A 19922-nucleotide genomic window follows, 5' to 3' on the forward strand; every position below is an offset into this window, starting at 1 on the left:
CCCAACACCCCTTCCCCCGTCTGGGAAAGGGCAGCCCTCCACCTCCCACAGAGGCAGGCTCCCAAGGTTCCAGCTCCTGTAGGGGGAAGCCTGCCTCTCCTGCTCAGTGTCTTCATTCCGCAAATGGAGGATGGATGAGAATTCTTCCTTCAATCCAGAGGCCTGTTCATTATAGATGCAGCCTAGGCTATTAACACCTTGAACTTGATTTGAAAGAGCGGCTGGCTGAACGGAAGCCCCAGAGCTGGTCCCACTGCAGAGCTGCAGGTCTCCTCCCCGCCTTCCACCTGCCTCCATGTGCAACGTGGCAGCAGGGGTCTGGACCCGGGTGGGTAATGAGTTATATGCTCTATTACATTGGTTTCAAATACTGTTTACTGAATCTTCTCTCCTGCAATATGCTGCTTTGTAGTTCGGCTGTATTTGGGAGAATTCGTCAACAACTGGGCTCCTTGTGTTGATCATCCGTTTTCCTTGTAATGGGCAGGAGGTTAATGAGTACTTCTTGGAATGAAAGGAGGAGAAGGATGGAAAGTGGTTGATCCTCCCTCACACAAAAGGGGTAGGCAGTTGTGCCAGTTCACCTCAGGGTCCCCTTCCGCACGTTCTGTTGGTAGGAGGCAGTGTAAATGGAGTGAACGGGGTTCCCTGGGTCCAGGCAGAGGGGGTGGGCATGCTCTACAGGCCGTGGAGCTCAGCAGAGAGGACTCTGGGACAGGAAGCCAGGGGAGTCAGCTTGGCCCCCAGGTCTTCTTGGTAGCGGAGTCGGGATGGTTTAGGCAAGAAAGGGCCCTGGACCTGGCATCAGAGTATGTGGGTTACAGTGAGGCAAAGACACTGGCTCACAGTGACCCAGCCTCACTCATTTACCCATTCAGTACTCAACTGCCTTTTTGGCCATGCCACGTGGCATGCTGGGTCTCGCTCCCTGACCAGGGATTGAACCTGTGCCCCCTGCAGAGTCCTAACCGCTGGACTTGCAGGGAAGTCCTCTCAAACGCTTGTTGAGCGTCTGCCGTAGATCAGGTGTGGTGGCAGGCCATGAACTCACTAACCATCACACTAAATCCGATGCGGCCTGGGGGGCCCTTCCGGGAGGAGGGGATGGCCACCAACTCCAGGATTCTTGCCTGGAGAATCCCATGGACAGAGGAGCCGGGGGGGCTACAGTCCACGGGGTCACAGAGTTGGACACGACGGAGCGACTAAGCACGCAGCACAGTGGGGGCCTTCAGCTCCCATATTCTTTGCCTTCCCCTGTCTTCCCACTTGAAGAGTAGGCTTCTGTTACCTGCTCCTTGGTGGCACATATCACAACTGTGATGAACTAAAATCAGCTCTCATCCTGCTAGAATTCTCATCCTCACGCTAAGTCCCATGAGTGTAAAGACTCGGTCTGTTTTCCTCAGCCCCGTGGCCCCGGTCCTGGCATGGTACCTTGACCACAGTCAGCACTCACTGCGTACAGATCAAATTAATTCACTCATTCAGGAGATGTTTTGGAAGCACCAGAACATGTCTGACACTGTGCTAGGCCAGAGGACACTGGGTGAGCAGAGCAGAGCACGTCCCTACTCTCACGGGGCTTCCCAGGTGGCGCTAGTGGTAAAGAACCTGCCTGCCAGTGCAGGAGATGTAAGAGGTGTGGGCTCGATCCCTGGGTCAGGAAGATCCCCCGGAGGAGGGCATGGCCACCCCCTCCAGTATTCTCGCCTGGAGAATCCCTTGGACAGAGGAGCCTGGTGGCCACAGGCCATAGCGTCGCAGAGTCGGACACGACTGACGTGACTTGGCATGCACGCATACACTACTCTCATGGAGTTTATCCTTCAGTGGGGGAGCAGGGTGAGGCAGATGACGAGGCTGTGGCGGGAGAAGTTGCAGGCTAGGTCCCCCCCTACTTCCCGATGTTCCGCAGTGGCCTCCCCAGTCCTCTGGTTTCTCCTCTTTCCCTGTCTCCCATGCTCTTTCCAGAGCTTCAGGGTCACCCACCAGGCTGATTTGGTGCCCAATGTCACCCCAATACCAGAAGCACACATGTGGCATGCACTTCACTGTTTACAGTATTGGCCCCAAATTTTGGCACCAGAGACCTGTTTTGGGGAAGACAATTTTTCCACGGATGGCAGGATGGGGTCAGGAGATGGTTCGGGCAATGATGCAAGCAGTGGGGAGCAGCAGCTAAGGCTTTACTCGATCAGCTCGAAGGGCTCAGGCAGTGGGACTCCCAGGTGGGGAGACTCATGTGTGATCTTCCAGGGAGAAAGAGTGACACGAGGTCCATAAGGCAAAGAGAACAGCTTGGACTGAACACCAGCCACAGAGGCCCCTCCAATGCAGAGCAAACCTCACTGGACCTAATTAGTGTGTAACTGATAAAGCAGCAACTGACAGCCAACGAACACTGGGGAAGAGAAACTCTGCATAAGGCATGAGGAGCAGAGGGCCAGAGAAATGAGAGGGGGAGAGGGATGGAGGCCTCTTGTTGCACCCATTCCCATTCCTGTTTCCCTGTGCCAAGCGGATATCGCAGAGGGCCTGTGTGGCTGAGTTATTCTATCTGGCCCCCCAGGGGATAGTTGAAGAGAGGCTGAAGGTTAGGCCTGGAAACCCTGTATCTGTCCAACATGAGTAGGCTATCAGTGATCTGAGGCTGCTCTGTATAGTTGTTCAGGCTGTGCACTGCACAACCCTCAGGAGCTGCTCAAATGGCAGTCACTACAGCTTGTGTATTTATTACATCAGTTTTTGGGCAGATGCCAATAGACTGTCTTGATAAAGGAATGTTTCATTTTCTAATTTGCATAAATATGCTACATAACTGACCCCTCAGGAGGTCTCCCTAGAGGAGCACAGACTCCTAATAGTCCCTAAACAGATACCAAGACACTTCAGGAAGACTTGAGACACAGTGAGCGTGGCCAAAAGAGGATGTTTAGAGTCAAGTTCAGGCTACGTTCACGTACTGGCTGCAGGATCTGGGGTCCTCCAGGAGACTCAACTGGCAAAACCAAGTTTCTCTTCTCTCTGTTGATGCCTTTGTCCTATCTATAGCCCCTTCCTGTTCTCCAACTATTCCCTCTCATGAGCTCCAAGAAGGCATCACAGGGTGATAAGAGCTTATTGAACACTCTTGAGAGGTATTTGTATCTTATCGGGAGGCTCTCAAATCTAAAATTCCTGGGAAAGTTCTTGCACAAAGGTATATGCATAGTGGGAAGGACCTGAAGAAGAGGGAGTAGGGACTCTGATCCTTACCCCTGTCCACTCCCCTTCATGCCTATAGACAGGACTGAGCCACTGGCTTAGGACAGACTGACCAATCCCCAGTGCTGGAGACAGGAGGAAGGAGACTCAGATTTTTAACCAACCCCTTGGTGCCAGCCTGTGCCAGGCACTAACAGGCTTTCAGGGAAGGAATGACCTTCCTAGAGAGAGAACCAGCCTAGAGAGGGGGCAAATTGAGGCTGGAGAGGTCACTTGCTCTTAGTCATGCTGTGAGAAAGGGGCCAACTGACCCCACAGCCCAGTCTCTTTCCTCTAGACCTGGCCGCCTTGCCTGCAAACAGGGCAGCTGTGTGACAGGGACCCCAGTGTCCTGAGCGCCTACCATATGCCAGGCCCTGTCCTAGGTGCTTCTCTACAGATTTGTTGTTAAATGTATGCTGACGGTGGGGGCGAGAATGGCTACTAGGGGCTTATGGTGGGAACTCTTATGCGGCATTTGTATCTTATGTTAGGAGGCTCCTGAAGTCCAAAAGCTTTCAACGCTTGGAACTGCCTGGTGGTCCACGATCCCAAAGCAGGGGCTCTGGGGATCAATCCCTGGTCAGGGAACTAGATCCCACACTCTGCAACTAATTGTTCACATGCCACAAGTAAGACCACTGTGGCCAAATAAATAAATATTTAAAAAATAAACCAGAAGCCCTCAAGGCTTGATGGAACCAAGCTAAGGCGGAATAACAGGTAGTGGGAGTGAGAGTCAGACTGGGGACTGTGCCAAGATCCATCAAATAGTAAACATTTTCTGAAAGAGAGAAAGCTGGTTACAGGGATGCTGCGGCTACTGCTGCTGATGCCTGGGGACGCTCGCAACATCACACACAGACCTCAGGTCTTAGTTAAGAGAAAGGAGCTTCCTACGGCAGCCTCCCTTTCCTGCTCCTGCTCTCCCAGGACTGAGCCCTGTCAAGCACTCTGGCACTTCCTGAGGGCCTGGGGGTGGGGGTGATTCTGGCCACAGAGGATCAGGTCATCTCTTACTGGCCTTCTGGGCCTGACTCCCTCCATGGACAGAGTCAGGCAAAGTCCCTGCAAAGTCAGCTAGAATCTTTGGGACCTCCTGGACAAACACTGACAGCATATGGCCCCAACTGCTCTGCATTAGGTTTCGTGATTTCCTTAGTAGTTTTTTAAAAAGTGCCAAAAACCATTGCCTCTAAACTGCTGGGAAATCCCATGCTGGTGGGGAGAGGGGTCTTCATGAGCATTTAGAGTGTGTGAGCACAACGTGGAGGGGGCAGAGGCACAGGATGCGACTGTGGCAGGGGAGGGGTGTGGTGGGCTGCCTCCCTGTTCCACCCAGATGTTCTGGAGGCTGTTCTCGGTAAGCCTGCGGGTATGTGTGCCTTGTTGTTGTCCAGGTGCTCAGTCGTGCCCAACTCTTTGTGACCCCATGGACGGCAGCACGCTAGGCTTCCCTGTCCTTCACCATCTCCTGGAGTTTGCTCAGACTCATGTCCATCGAGTCAGTGATGCCAACCAGCCATCTCATCCTCTGTTGTCCCCTTCTCCTCCTGCCTTCAGTCTTTCCCAGCATCAGGGTCTTTTCCAGTGAGTCAGTTCTTTGCATCAGGTGGCCAAAGTACTGGAGCTTCAGCTTCATCATCAATCCTTTCAACGAATATTCAGGGTTAATTTCCTTTAGGCTTGATTGGTTTGATCTCCTTGCTGTCCAAGGGACTCTTAAGCCTTTCCAACATCACAGTTCGAAGGCATCAGCTCTTCAGTGCTCAGCCTTTTTACCATCTTGCTCTCACATCCATACATGACCACTGGAAAAAGCATAGCTTTGACTATATGAACCTGTGTAGGCAAAGTGATGTCTCTGCCTTTTAATCTGCTATCTAGGTTTGTCATTCCTTTTCTTCCAAGGAGCAACCATCTTTTCATTTCAAGGCTGCAGTCACCATCCACAGTGATTTTGTAGCCCAAGAAAATAAACTCTCTCATTGTTTCCCTTGTTTCCCCATCTATTTGCCATGAAGCAATGGGACCAGATGTCATGATCTTCATTTCTTGAATGCTGAGTTTTAAGCCAGCTTTTTCATGCTCTTCTTTCACCTTCATCAAAAGGCTCTTTAATTCCTCTTCACTTTCTGTCATAAGAGTGGTGCATATGTGTGTGCAAACAGTGAGTTTATGCAAACACATAAACTGCTGATATATGTGGTGTAAATAATACTCGTGGGCCCTATGCACAGATGCTCTGCCTGTGTGGAAGAGCAGGTTAGGGATGGCATATTTGGCTTATTGTCCCAGTGTCTCGGTTTGAATGGCAGCTTATGGGCTCCCCTCTCCACAACTGCATGGTCTATGCAGTGACTCTGGTGGAGCGTGTCCTGTGTCAGCGGCATGACAGCTGTGAGGTAAGCTTAGCACCTGATGCAGGCCATTTGGGCTGATCCTGGTCATAAAGCCTCAAGGGGGCTTGGAGAATGGCCTGGAGAATGGTGTGCACAGCATGGACACGCTGGGTTCACACTGTAGGCTTGAGTATATGGGCTATGTGAGCATCTGTACTGCAGAACCCAGCTCCTCTGAGGTGGTGGCTGGGAGGTGTGGGCCCGGGGCAGTGGCCTACAGAGCTGCAGGCTAACTATATTGACAGTGATAATGTCCCAAGTGGGAACCAGATTATGGGGACAGAGGGTCCTGCAGGGACTGATGGGGGTGTTTGCTAGGGTCCAAGCAAAATGTGGCACTGTCATGACTCATGGGATGCTTCTAAAGGACCTGGGATATTATTCAAAGAGATTTACTGACCATTCTCTGTGCAGGCCTGGCAGTGAATTTGGGTTAGGAGGCTGGCAGGACAGGGGATAGGAAGGAATCAGACAGGCCTGCCCCAGCAGCTGTCTGGTAGAGAGGACAGACTCATCCGCAGTGTGCCCCTAGAGTGGGTGTGCCAGGGTCCTATGGGAAGGTAGTGTCCCACAGGAAGAAAGCAAGCAGGCTTTATGAGGGGATCACAACGGAGCTGGACACAGGCAGAATTCAGCCAGGATGATAGACAGCAAGGGCGTTCCAGGCAAAGGCCAGATTGAAAAGAGGCATAGAGGAGACACTGTACGTGGGAGGGTGGGCGGGCCTCTAGGGTAAGGCAATCCATTTGGATTTCCTGGAGTGCCAAGCCTGAAGGGTAGCAGCAGCACAGGGGCCTGAAGGTTACACTGTCCCACCTGGGAAGGCTTCAAACTTTACCCTAAAGACAAAGGCAGGAGCTGGCTTCAGCAGCACGTGTATCAGAACTGGAATGATACACAGAGGATTAGCATGGCCCCCACACAAAGATGACACGCAAATCCGTGAAGTGGTCATAGTTTTCTATAAATAGAAAACCCTAAAGACGACACACAAAAACTACTAGAAACAATAAATGAACACAGCAAGGGAGCAGGATACGAGATTAACATGTAGAAATCAATTGCATTTCTTCACACTCACAACAAAGTATCGGAAAGGAAATGTAAACAATCCCTCTTAAAACTGCATCAAAAATACTTAGAAATAAACCTGCAAATGGATTCATCAGTACCATCTTTCTAGATTCTGTATGCATGCGGTAATTGCTGGGCAGCAATGGAGTCCTGACATAGACAGCAGACTTGTGGGCACAGGGGGGAAGGAGAGGGTGGGGCAACTTGAGCGGATAGCGTGGAAACATATACGTTACCATATGTAAAACAGACAGCAAGGGAGAATTTTCTGTGTGAAGCAGGGAGCTCGACCCAGTGTTCCGTGACAACCTAGAGGGGTGGGACAGACAGGGAGATGGGAGGGGGGTTCAGGAGGGAGGGGACACGTGTACATCTGTGCCTGATTCGTGTTGATGGGTGCCAGAGGCCAACACAAGACTGTGGAGCAATTGCCCTCTAATAATTGTATTTTGTTCTATACTTCTCCATATTATACACTTATAATCTTTGATAACTAAGAAAAGAAATAAACCTCACCAAGGTGAAAGACTTGTATGCTGAGAACTACAAAACATTAATAAAAGAAACGGAAGATGATTCAAAGAAATGGAAAGACAGCCCATGCTCTTGGATTGGAAGAATTAATATTGTTTAAATGGCCACACTACCCAATGCAATCTGCAGATTTGATGCGATTCCTATCAAATTTTTGTGACTTTTTTAAAAACAGAACTAGAACAAATAGTCCTAAAATTTATAAGGAACCATAAGAGATGCAGAGTTGCCAAAGCAATCCTGAGGAAAAAGAACAAAGCAAGAAGCATAACTCTCCCAGACTTCAGACAATACTACAAAGCTACAAGAATCAAAACGTGTGGTCTTGGCACAAAAACAGACATATAGAACAATGGAACAGAATAGAGAGCCCAGAAATAAAACCACACACCTATGGACAATTAATTTTTGATAAAGGAGGCAAGAATATACGATAAGGGAGAGACAGTTTCTTCAAGTGCAGTTGGAAAAATTGAACCACATGTAAATCAATGAAGTTAGAACACGCCTTTATACCGTACACAAAAGTAAACTCTAAAAGGCTTAAAGACTTAAATAAGAAAAAGCACCATAAAGCTCCTAAAAGCATAGGCGAAACATTCTCTGACATAAGTCATACCAATGTTTTCTTAGATCAGTCTCTCAAGGCAATAGAAATAAAAGTGGAAACAAACAAATGGGACCTAAGTAAATCTATAAGCTTTTGCACAACAATGGAAACCACAAACAAAATGAAAAGACAAGTCATGAACTGGGGGAAAATATTTGCAGATGATGTGACCAATAAGGGTTTAATTTTCAAAATATGCAAACAACTCATATAATTCAATAACAATAACAACAAAACCCAACCCAGTCGAAAAATGGGCAGAAGAGCTAATAGACATTTTTCCAAAGAAGACATACAAATGGCCAATGGGCATGCAAAAAGATGTTCATCGTTGCTAATTATTACAGACAGGCAAATCAAACCTACAATGAGGTACGGCTTCACACTTGTCAGAATAGCCATCATTAAAAAGTCTACAAATAATAAATACTGGAGAGAGTATGGAGAAAGGGAACCATTTTACACTGTTGGTGGGAATGTAAGTTGGTGCAGCCGCCATGGAAAATAGCATGGAGGTTTCACAGAAAACTAAAAATAGAGTTGCCATATGAGCCAACATTTCTACTCCTGGGCACATACCCAGACAAAACTACAATTCAAAAGTTATATGCACCCCTATGTTCATAGCAGCACTATTTACAATAGCCAAGACATGGAAATAACATAAATGTCCATCTACAGATGAATGGATAAAGATATGGTTGTGTATACATATAATGGAACCCAGCTATTAAAAAGAAAGAAATAATGCCTTTTGCAGCAACATGGATGGGCCTAGAGGTTATCATCCTAAGCAAAGCAAGTCAGAAAGAGACAGACAAATACCATATGATATCATTTATATGTGGAATCTAAATATGGCACAAATGAACATTTCTATGAAGCAGAAACAGACTCACTGGCAGAGAGAGAGACAACAGAGAGAACCCCTTGGTGCTTGCCAAGGGGGAGGGGTAAGGGAAGGAAGGACTGGGAGTTTGGGAACAGCACCTGCAAACTGTTACGTGTAGGATGGATAAACAGCAAGGTCCTACTGTTTAGCACAGGAAACTACATTCACTGTCCTGTGTAAACCATAATGGAAAAGAATAGAAAAATATATATACACACATATATATGTGTACAACTAAGTCACTTTGCTATACAGCAGAAATTAATACAACATTATAAGTCAACTATACTTCAATAAAGGCTTTTTAAAACTTTAAAGAATAGACAAAGGCAGGTCCCCAAGGGCAGGCAAGTGCCTCAGTATCCCAACCTATTTTTGGAACACCCCTCCCCTGAAGGCAGGAGTCTGGTCTACTCCCTTCTGTTTAAGAGAGTTTGAGAGTCCAGACCCAGGCAAATCCCATGGCTTATTGATTGTAGAATCATTTTTTTTAAAGTTACAGAATGAATGCAGAGAAAGTAAAGCTGAAGCCTGAGAGGCTTCTACTGGTGAACAAAAAGAACTGGAGGTGGGAAAGGGTGCCTCCACTGTTCAGTCGCTGGGTTGGGAAGATCCCCTGGAGCAGGGCACGGCAACTCCTCTCCAGTATTCTTGCCCGGAGAATCCCATGGAGAGAGGAGCCTGGCAGGCTACAGTCCATGGTGTTGCGAAGAGTTGGACGCGACTGAAGCGACTTAGCACACACTGTCCAAGCTGTCCGTCCTTTCCATCCCCCAACTCTATAAATTATTCAAGTCTTTATAATGCTGCTTTCCTCCAGATTTTTCTGGGTCCCAGAGGTGTCTCAGACAAGTTCTCATAGAATTCATCATTACACATAATATGGGCCTGGGATGTGCTCCTCCTTTAAGAACTTGAGGCCTCAGGGAGGCAGGTTTGACGGGAGCTCAGTTTAGACCTCTTTGCAGGAAGGGATAAGGTGGCTTCCAGCTTCGGGCAGAGGCTGTCTGGGGTTAAAGGCCAGAGGGAGAAGAGGGCAGTGAGGCCTCAGAGGGAGACAGGCCAGGAGAGGTTCATCCTGGCAGCATTTGTCTGGGGAGTGGCTGGGTCTTGGGTCTGAGAGCTGAGATGCTCAGAGTTAGGTAACCTTGCCATGACTGTGTCCTCGTGTGTGAAATGGCAACAGTGGCATTTAACCTCAGAGGGTTGTGGGAACTCCTGTGGTGATGGATGTGGGCGCGTGTTATAGTGGAAGAACTGTGAAACGGGTGAGTGTCATGGTGATGGCTGGGTGCTCCATCCGTACCACTGCCTGGGAAATTAACACTTCCCCTCAGCTCCCTGACCGGTGCCCGGTTGCCCTATAGTGGTTTTTTCAAAATAATTTTATCGATTTGCTCATTTTGGGCTATGCTGGGTCTTTGTTGCTGCACACAGGTTTTCTCCAGCTGCAGTGAGCAGGCACTGCTCTCTAGCCATGAGGCACGGGCTCCTCACTGTGACTCTTGTTGCGGAGCACAGGCGCTAGGGCACCTGGGCTTCAGTAGTTGTGCAGGCCCTAGAGCGCAGGCTCAATAGTTGTGGCTCGTGGGTTTCGTTGCCCTCAGGCATGTGGGGTCTTCAGGATCAGATCCATGTCTTCTGGACTGGCAAGGGGATTCCTTAGCATGGGGCCGCCAGGGAAGCCCTGCCCTAGAGTGTGGCACCCCCTCCTAGCTCAGCTCATGTGGCTGGGGCACCCTGTGGCCGTGGCTCAGGTCTCCTCCTAGTAAGGGGACTCTGGGGTTGCCCACAGGAGAGGCAGGTCAGTAGCAGAAGGCTGATCAAGCCAGTGGGCTCTGGAACTTGACTACTAAATTCAGGTCCTGGCTCTGACACTTACGGGACCTTGGGCAACTTCTTCTTTTCAGCATTATTGGGGGTAAAATGAACAAACTTTTTGCAAGTCATTCACCAGCCTGTGTCTCAGTTTCCCTATCTGCAAAAATGGGATTATAATAGTACTTTCTTCTGAGGGTAGGGGTGATGATTAAGTAAATTAACACACATAGTGTTCTTAGGATAGTGCCTGACCCAGAGGAATTGCTATAAAAGCTTTAGGCATTTTGATTGTTACATGCAGCTGAATATGAACCTAAGCCCACTGCAGATGGGAGGAAAGAATCTTAAGACTGGTCTTCCCTGGTGGTCCAGTGGTTGAGACTCTGCCTGCCAATGCAGGGGACACGGGTTCAACCCCTGGTCCAGGAAGATCCCACATGCCAAGGAGCCACTAAGCTCAAGTACCGCAACTACTGAGCCTGCATGCCTAGAGCCTGTGCTCCACAACAAGAGAAGCTGCTACAATGAGAAGCCCTCACGCCACAAGCAGAGAAAAGTAGCAACCAAGACCCAGCACAGCTAAAACTAAGTTAATTAAAAAAAAGAAATTTAAGATTTACCCGCTCTGCACCACTTTGGTGTTGCTTGCCTGTTTCATCCTCATACCAGCCTAGAAGACACTCCACGCATGAGGTAAGCAGAGGGAGGCTCAAGAGGTGATCCTGCTGGCGAGCCAGTGACCCAGTTGGTGAGCACCAAGGCTGAGATTCAGACTCAGGTTCCCTGACTCACAGCTCATGCTCTCCCTACTCAGCTAGCAGCCTCCACTGAAGCACCATGGGGAGTCATGGGAACCAGCATCTACTGGACACCTGCTGCGTGCTGGGTCCCTAGACTGTGATGTCGCCATCTCCCCACACAAGGGGTGAAGGTCAGGCACCGCACCTTGCTGTCACAGCCCTGCCCAGGACTGCTGCGACTCCCTCTTGCCTGCCGGGTTGAGCACCGTGCTTACCAGGCAGGGCCCAGCCTGCTCAGCTCCCACTCTTTGCTTTGCATTCCCTAACCCCTGCTCCCCTGGGCCATCTTTGTCAAAGGCAAAGCCACTTGGGCCTCACTCCGTGGGCTTGTCTCGGGGAATTCGTACTCAGAACTTTTAGGAGAAGGGAGAAAAATTATTTAGTAGTGTTTTTGGAGAGAACTTTTGAGTTTTGTTTTCATTTACTCCCAATGTTAGTCTTCCTGTTAGCCCCACCTTAAAGTAATTTATTCAAGACCTTTTTCTGCAACATCTTTCATTTTCCAGACATAATCACATCTCTGGCAGGAATCCCTTCCCCTCCTGGGGTCCATAATTACTCCTGCAGATGGATTATTGGTGCTAATGACTTAGCGAGGAGATGGCTGGGGAGCGGCCAGGCTGGGTGGGGTTTTGGAGCATCAGAGCGAGGGTAGCAGGAGGGGAGTGGTTCCTCCTTTGTTCCAGACCCGAAGCCTTGGTGAGGGTGTCAGTGTGGGCCCCGGGGCCAGTGCTCTCCCTCACGCCCCTGGGTGACACCCGGGCGTTGCTTCCAGCCTTCTCGACAATGTGTCTCATCTCAACTTTACCCCAGACCGAGGATACTAGGAGCAGAGTTTGTGCCCCAATTTGCGGAAGATGAAGTTAAGACACAGAGAGGTTAAGGGACTTGGGGAGAGTCAAGCAGCAGGCAGCAGGGTGATGGAGCTGGGGGGTCAGGTCTCAGTCCCAGCCAGTGTCCGCTCAGCACTGACTTCCCCCTTCCTGCACGGCTGTCCTGGGGTGAGCCTGGCCTTAGAGCCATAAGCCTGGGTTCTAGGCCAGCTCGAGGTTCTCACAGGTCAGTTCTCATAACTGTTCTGAACTTGGGTTTCCTCATCCGTGAGATACAGCCCCCCATACTGGCCTGGCTTTCCTCACAGGAGAGCCGTGAGGATTAACAAGCTTAGGCGGGACAGCTAGCTGGGTAAACTATAAAGTGCCGCCCCACAGGAAGGGAGGGATACTGAAGGTGCCAGCCACTTGCCCTTGATGACAAAGGGCAGGAAGTCACTAGGCTCCAACAGTGAAATAAAGCGGCTGGGGTTGTCCCACATCCTGGGAAAAGGCCTGAGGGAGCATCATTGCTAATTATTTACTACAGATCCATAGCCCTCTCCTCTCCAGATAACTTTCCGTTGCGGTTCAAAGTGCAGATTCTGAGTTCAAACAGCTACAGACTCAACTCCTGGAGGCCATTGACCAACTAGAAAAGTTGCTTCAGCTCTCTGAGCCTCAGTTTTTTCACCCGTAAAATGGGGATCCTAACATCCCCTACCTATAGGGTTGCTGTAAAGATTAAATAAACTGATATATGAAACAAACGAGAGAGCCTGGCCTAGGGGCTGCCACACTTCCTCAATGTTCCAAATGTGGGCCACTATCACCCCACTCCACCATCCACTTCCTCCAGACCTTTTGGGGGAGCTCCTCTGACTCATGGCCCAGCCACACCCACCCTCCAGAGTCTGCGGGGTGGCCAGGAGTGGGAGCTGGCAGGGGAAGAAACCCCATCACTGTCAGAAGTGAAAGTGTTAGTTGCTTCGTCATGCCCGACTCTTTGCAATCCTATGGACTGTAGCCTGCCGGGATCCTCTGTCCATGGAATTCTCCAGGCAAGAAGTGGGTAGCCATTCCCTTCTCCAGAGACTTGGACAAAAGGAAAACTGGGAGTGTTTAAGGCCTGTTTAGGGACACCTCAGACCTGCCCCAATAGCTTCTACTGCACTGAGAGAATTGCAGGTGCTAGGCCTGAGACCCAAGTCCGAGGGCAGTGATGGAGACATGAGGAGCACGGCAGGGAGAAGGTGGTGTGACATGGGGATTGTTTATTTTTTTAGAACAGAAGAGTCAACAGTTTTCCCTAATAAGGCCACGAACCATGGAGTCCCAGAGGGGGATGGTTGGACTCAGCCTTTGCGACATAAAACCAGTTTTCTCTATTCTGCTCTGTGGATTAATTGCCAACATGATTTAACATGCTGGCGATGCCCCCATCCCTCCCTGCCCTGGGAAAAATCAGTAGGTGTTTGCTGTGGGGATAGCAAACTCATGAGACAGAGGCGAAGGTGGACAAAGCATCGGATTGGGAGCTATGTCACTTGCTTCACATCCCAGGTCCGCCATGATTTGCTGTGTGACCTAAGATAAGTCACTTGCCCTGTCTGGACCTCAGTTTATAAAATAAGAGGGTGCACTAGGGAAGCACTGAGCATTCTTTCAACTCTGCCACTATGAAGGCGAATTCCTGTCTTGTGCTCACATGGACCAGGAAGGGCAGGTGTGTTTAACCCACTTAAGAGACAGGAAACTAGGGCTCAGAGAGGCTGAACATGTTGCCTAAGGTCACACAGCTACTGAGCAGCAGACTTAAGATTCCAGTCCAGACCTGTCCGACCCCATAGTCCATGCCCTTTGCCTCCAGTAAACAGAAGGAACCTCAACAACTTATTAAACATTCAGCACCTGCCAGGCTTTTTCTTAAGCATCATGCCTATTTTATCTAATCCAATCCTAAAAATAATTCTAGGACATAATACCATTATTTCCCTTGTTTTATAGATGAAAAAACTAAGGCTTGCAAAGCATAAATAACAGGGCCAAGGGCACTCAGCAGATGACTACAGAGCTAGGGTTTGAGTACTGGACAATGTGTGTGTGTGTGTCTGTTTATATTTTTGGATCATTCTGCTATTTCCCTGTGTTCCTCTGCTCACAGACACATGGCAGCTAGAGGGTAAATTCTTCATCCCCAGCTCAGCATCCAGGAAAACCTTTTAGTGTAATAATTAGGAAGCTAGTCAATGGTGGGGGGCAGGGGATGAGAAGCTAGTTTCCTAGGCATAGGGCTTGCTGTCTGCAGACCTCCGTTTGATGAAGAACAAAACAATTACAACAGGAAACGCACACACATTATGCACACACATTATACATGTCACCTGGCTCTAATTTTCAGTCAACCTTTTCTGGCCCCGTAGCTGCGCTTGCTCCCTAGTTTCAGCTCAGGAGCCATACAAGAAGCAGACACGCACTTAACCCAGCTGGTGGGGGCTGTGTGTGCACGGGGGGATGGTGACGTCTTTAAAGGACATAGGAAACCTCGGAGGAAAATTCAATCACTGCTCCACTGATCTGGATTTCCGTAATTCTCATCCCCTTCCTGCCTTCACCGGCCTGAGCGGCTGAGGTTTGCATATGACCTACCGACAGCACAGAGAAAGGGGAGAAAAATGGGGAAACGAGTTTGTTCATTTGGGTGATGGAGTGCCCGTTCCCCTTGCCAGCATGCAAGGTTCAATAACGGCAGACAGGGCTTCAAAAAATTGCAGCATAAATAGATGAGCCCTTTAAGGTAATAGAAATTCTGTCATCCAGGGGAGAAATATAGGCCTTGAGTCCCAGGGGAGGGGACACCAGGCCCCCCTTCCCTACCTCCCACACTCCCCGTCCCCATTATAGCCTGAGCTGAAATGGAGCATCTGTGTGAGGAATGACCAGGAGGTCCCTTATCTCCCAGCCACACGGATTTGATGAGGGGGAGGAGGTCTGGGAAATCAAGTCTTTGTAGCTCTGGCAGTGACCTCACAGGTTGTTCACTCCAGGCACCAACGTGGCAGCAATTAGTTTTAGAGCAGCAGAGAAGGCTTCATCAGGCTGGCCACCTAGGTGAGGCCTTAATTAAGGAAAGGCTGGTCAACGGAGGAGCATGGAGGGGCTGAGGAGCCGGTCTTCTCCTCGCTGTGATGAGAAAGTCTATTCTTGGTTCTGCGGCTGTCCCTGGGAACCCTGGAGCCCTTGGGAACCCTGCCGCTCCCAGTCGGGAGGAAGTTCCAGCTCTGCTCTTCCTCTCACTTCCATTTCCACCTGTACCCCCAGCAGGGGACTCTGGCCAGGACCAGTCAACCTCTTCAGGTGGGGGACCCCTTTGGATAAATAACAACAAAAATAACAGCGGCAGCATCCACAACAGTGGTGATGAAAATAGCTAATACTTGTTGAAGGATGACTAATATGCCAGGTATTCTAGTTATTTTATATGTATGAATTAATTTAATCAGCCCAGTAACTCACTGGGCTTTATTATTATTACCCTTTCACATATGAGAAAACAGAGGCACGGAAAGGTTGTATGTTGCCCAAGGTCACACAACTAATACTCAGCAAAGCTGGTATTTAAAGGCAGAGAATCTCCCTCCAGCATCTCTGAGTAACATCACTCTACAGTATTGCTAAGGTAGAAACTTGCATCATTTGCCCAGCGAACCTGGAATTGATGTTGGGGTCTAGCTGCTCCAGTCCCCCCTGCAGCTGCCTGTTTATTTGATGTGCAGAGAAGCCCATGGGTAGACTTAAGCTCCCACCCTGCTGGCAAGCCCCTTTGGAAATGCCATGAATTTCCTTCCTATAAAGGTCAGTTCTGGAACTTCTGCTACGGGCCTTTCATCACCCTTCCCAAGATTTTTATTCATTTCAAAGTGTACTGAGCAAGATATTCATGTGGCAGGCATGCACGGGGAAAGGCAGCAGGAGGCTGGAGGGACTCAGACTCTGAGCCATGTGCTGTGGGAACAGAGGAGATGGAAGGGTTAATTCTAAAGTGAGGAATATTCAGGGAACACCTCATGGAAAAGGCAGTCTTTGACTTTAGCCTGAGAGGCTGAGAAGGATTTTCACAGACTGAGATAAGGACAGTGGGGAGGGTGTTCCAGGAAGAGGGAAAAGCCTGAAAAAATGGCATAGGTGGAGTCCTGAAGCAGACACTGTGTTTGGGGAAAGTGAATGTGTGTGGCCACAGTGCAGGTTTGCAGCAGGTAGCAGATGAGGTTAGGGTGAACTAACTAGTTTTAAGGGCAAGGTACAAGGACTGGAGTTTGACCTTTATTTGGTGGGTAATGAGAAGCCATGGAGAGGGGTGATGGGGCCCTCAACTCCCAAGTGGATGGAAACCTCCACTTAGTGCCCTCAACGACAATTTAGAGACTCCTCCCTTAGTTCGTGAATCATCCCTCACTTGGACAGTGCCAGGACTCTGCCACCTTGAGCCCCCTGACATGTGATCCTCACTCTACATTCCCTACCCCCGTTCACCCGGGTGCTCTGGCTGGGTGAAGATCCCGGGTTCTAATGAGGCAGGAACAACAGCTCTTGGGAACTGTCCAAGGTGCTGAACCAATGCCACACCCAATTTTAAACACTGCCATTTTAATGATTAGCTCCTACATCATAGTTCCTGTTGGGTAGGGAACTTCATTTCCATTTTACAGATGAGAAATGGAAGCTTCCAAAGTGAGAAGAACCAGAGCTAGAAACTTTGTTTCTTGTCTTTCAGCCCAGGGCTCTTTCCTCTTACTCTGCAGCCCCAGTGTAGTACAGCAATTCATAGCCCAAGTGAGTCCATTGCTGCTGCCAAGCTAACATGTAAAATGCCCAGACTCTCTTCCCACTTCCATCCCTATGTTCATTTCCATAAGCACTGACTCAATGGACATGAGTTTGAGTGAACTCTGGGAGTTGGTGATGGACAGGGAGGCCTGGCGTGCTGTGATTCATGGGGTCGCAAAGAGTCGGACACGACTGAGCGACTGAACTGAACTCTCTTTCAAGGAAAAAGGCAGGTGCATAAATTCACAAACCAAAGAACAAATAAAGGCATTGCTAATTATCATTGACTGCGGGATGTTTCAGGGAGGGTTTCAGCCAAGTTTGCTCAACTAATTGCCCTAATGCCTGACTCCGACCAGAGCTGACTAATTGCAAGAAACTGGATTCATTCCGAAGCTGAGGCGAGGGCAATTGCTTGGTTTCCTGCCCTGGGAACCTGGTGTGTGCAGGAATGAGTCATGCTGGGTGAGAGCAACTGACCATCTTATAATCACCTTGAGTAGTTCCTGCTCACCCCCCGACAGGGCCCTGAAGAGCCTTTGCAGGTACAGTGAGCCTGCACAGGAGGAGATGGATGGAAATCCACGGGGTCGCAGCAGGGCTGCTTGGCTCACAGTCTGTCTCAGCCCTGAGCCCCAAGCAGGTAGGACTCCACGTGGAGATGATTCCTACAAGTGTCAAGTCTCCCAAAGTTCAAGGGCAGGAAGTTATTTTAATCCCAGAGGGAAGCAATAGAGACAGTAGCCTGGCCTCCAAACTGCTCGAGGCGTGACCTGGGGGCATTCACCCCCCTCCCCCCCCCCCCCCCCCCCCCCGCATACTCATTGTTTACAGATGATGAACTAGGACCCCGGGAGGGGTAGCCACTTGCCCAGAGTCTATCCCTGCCCTGGTAGTTGAGCTGGGACTGGGTCTGCAGGTCCTCTGCAGTCACTTCACTTCAGCTTCAGTCACCTGATCACTCACCCGGGTGAGTCTTTTAATCCTGAACAGCCATTCTCTCCTACCCAAACCCCAAACCTTGAGCACCCCATTTTTTCTACGGAAGTTGTGTACAAATAGGTGGAGAAACAGTGGAAACAGTGGCAGACTTTACTTTTTTGGGCTCCAAAATCACTGCAGATGGTGACTGCAGCCATGAAATTAAAAGACTTTACTCCTTGGGAGGAAAGTTATGACCAACATTGACAGCATATTAAAAAGCAAAGACGTTACTTTGCCAACAAAGGTCTGTTTAGTCAAGGCTGTGGTTTTTCCAGTGGTCACGTATGGACGTGAGTGTTGGGCTACAAACAAAGCTGAGCGCTGAAGAACTGATGCTTTTGAACGACGGTGTTGAAGACTCTTGCGAGTCCCTTGGACTGCAAGGAGATCCAACCAGTTCATCCTAAAAGAAATCAGTCCTGAATATTCATTGGAAGGACTGATGTCCAAGCTGAAACTCCAATACTTTGGCCACCTGATGCGAAGAGCTGACTCATTGGAAAAGACCCTGATGCTGGGAAAGATTGAAGGCAGGAGCAGGGGACGACAGAGGGTGAGAAGGTTGGATGGCATCACCGACTCAATGGACATAAGTCTGAGTAAACTTGGGGAGTTGGTGATGGACAGGGAGGCCTGGCGTGCTGCAGTCCATGGGGTCACAAAGAATTCAGACATGACTGAGAGACTGAACTGAACTGTGAACCAAGCTCCCAGCAATAAAGGTAAACAAGAGAGGAAACCTTCAGGAGGACAGATCTCTTTCTCTTCTGAAGATGTTGCTGGGATCATTTCCATCTAGTCTTACCTGCCTTGGGGAGATGAAGGGGGCAGCTGAACAGAGTTTTGTTCTATAGACCAGGGGAAACCTGCCCACAAAAGACATCGCCACCAGGCAAACCTGCACTCTCACATCACGACAAGCGCTTCCTTGCAGGTCTTTGGATCATCTCGGCAGCGCACTGGCTTCAGCCAGACCACACCCAGACCAAGTGCATCAGCATCTCCAGGAGGGCGGCTCAGGCATCAGTATTTGCAAAGCTCTCCAGGTGATTACAATGGGCAGCCCCAGGTGAGCGCCATCTCCTTCCTACTCAAAGCAGCACTGGCATCTCCTGGGAGCATGTTAGAAATGCAGAACCATAGGCCTCAGTTCTACTGCATCAGAACCTACACTTAACAAGGACCACGGGTGGTTTCTGAGTTCACTAAAGTCTAAGAAGCACTGAGGAAAGGTACTCCATACAGCCCGTTTCTACATCTAACAGCAACATTGCAAGGCAGGTGTCCCATTCCACAGGTCAGGAAACCGATCCTGAAAGAGGTTAACTCGCTGGCCCTGGGTCACACATTTGCGGAGTAGGACAGCAAGATGTGACCCTGGGCTTGTTCCAAAGGCCTGACTTTGGACTACACAAACCACATCTTATAGCACAAAAATATGACCACGGGGGTCGCCTGAATGTTTGGGTTCTCACACTCACTGGGCATGCACCACCTTTAAACAGGATTCCACTTGCAATGTCAAGTTCTCTGGAATCAAACTTCAAAAAGACCAGCATAATTCATGAGGAAATACAAATAGTAAACAAACACGTAGGGAAAAGGTTTTACTCTCCCTAGTAATCAGAGAAATGCAAATTACAGCAATATTGAGGAGCCATTTTCTAGCTATATAATTAGCAAAAATTAAAACAAGAATGTCAGCAGAGTTGTTTTGAAATAGGTACAAGCATACACGACTGATGGCAGTGTAGATTTACATAACCCTTGAGGAGCGTAATATGGCAACATCCATCAAGAGCCACAAATATATGATGCCCACTGACCCTGGGAAGTCACCCTAAGGAAATAATTCAACAGGAGGGGAAAAGCCTTTGGTAGGAAGATGCTCACTGCACATGAGCTGTGGACTCTGGAAAC

The 19922-nt window shown here is 49.2% G+C and overlaps 1 protein-coding gene and 1 non-coding gene across 2 annotated transcripts in view; one reads left to right on the forward strand and one right to left on the reverse strand.

The window, feature by feature from the left end:
• Nucleotides 1–19922, reverse strand: part of MEGF11 (multiple EGF like domains 11) — a 249764-nt gene that overhangs the window by 41785 nt on the left and 188057 nt on the right. The gene's annotated exons all lie outside the window — the stretch shown is intronic.
• Nucleotides 6504–6610, forward strand: LOC128054875 (U6 spliceosomal RNA). Its single transcript, XR_008200026.1, has one exon. It is a non-coding gene; the product is annotated as a U6 spliceosomal RNA (small nuclear RNA).

This window comes from Budorcas taxicolor, chromosome 10, assembly GCF_023091745.1.
Source record: "Budorcas taxicolor isolate Tak-1 chromosome 10, Takin1.1, whole genome shotgun sequence".
Classification (NCBI taxonomy): domain Eukaryota; kingdom Metazoa; phylum Chordata; class Mammalia; order Artiodactyla; family Bovidae; genus Budorcas; species Budorcas taxicolor.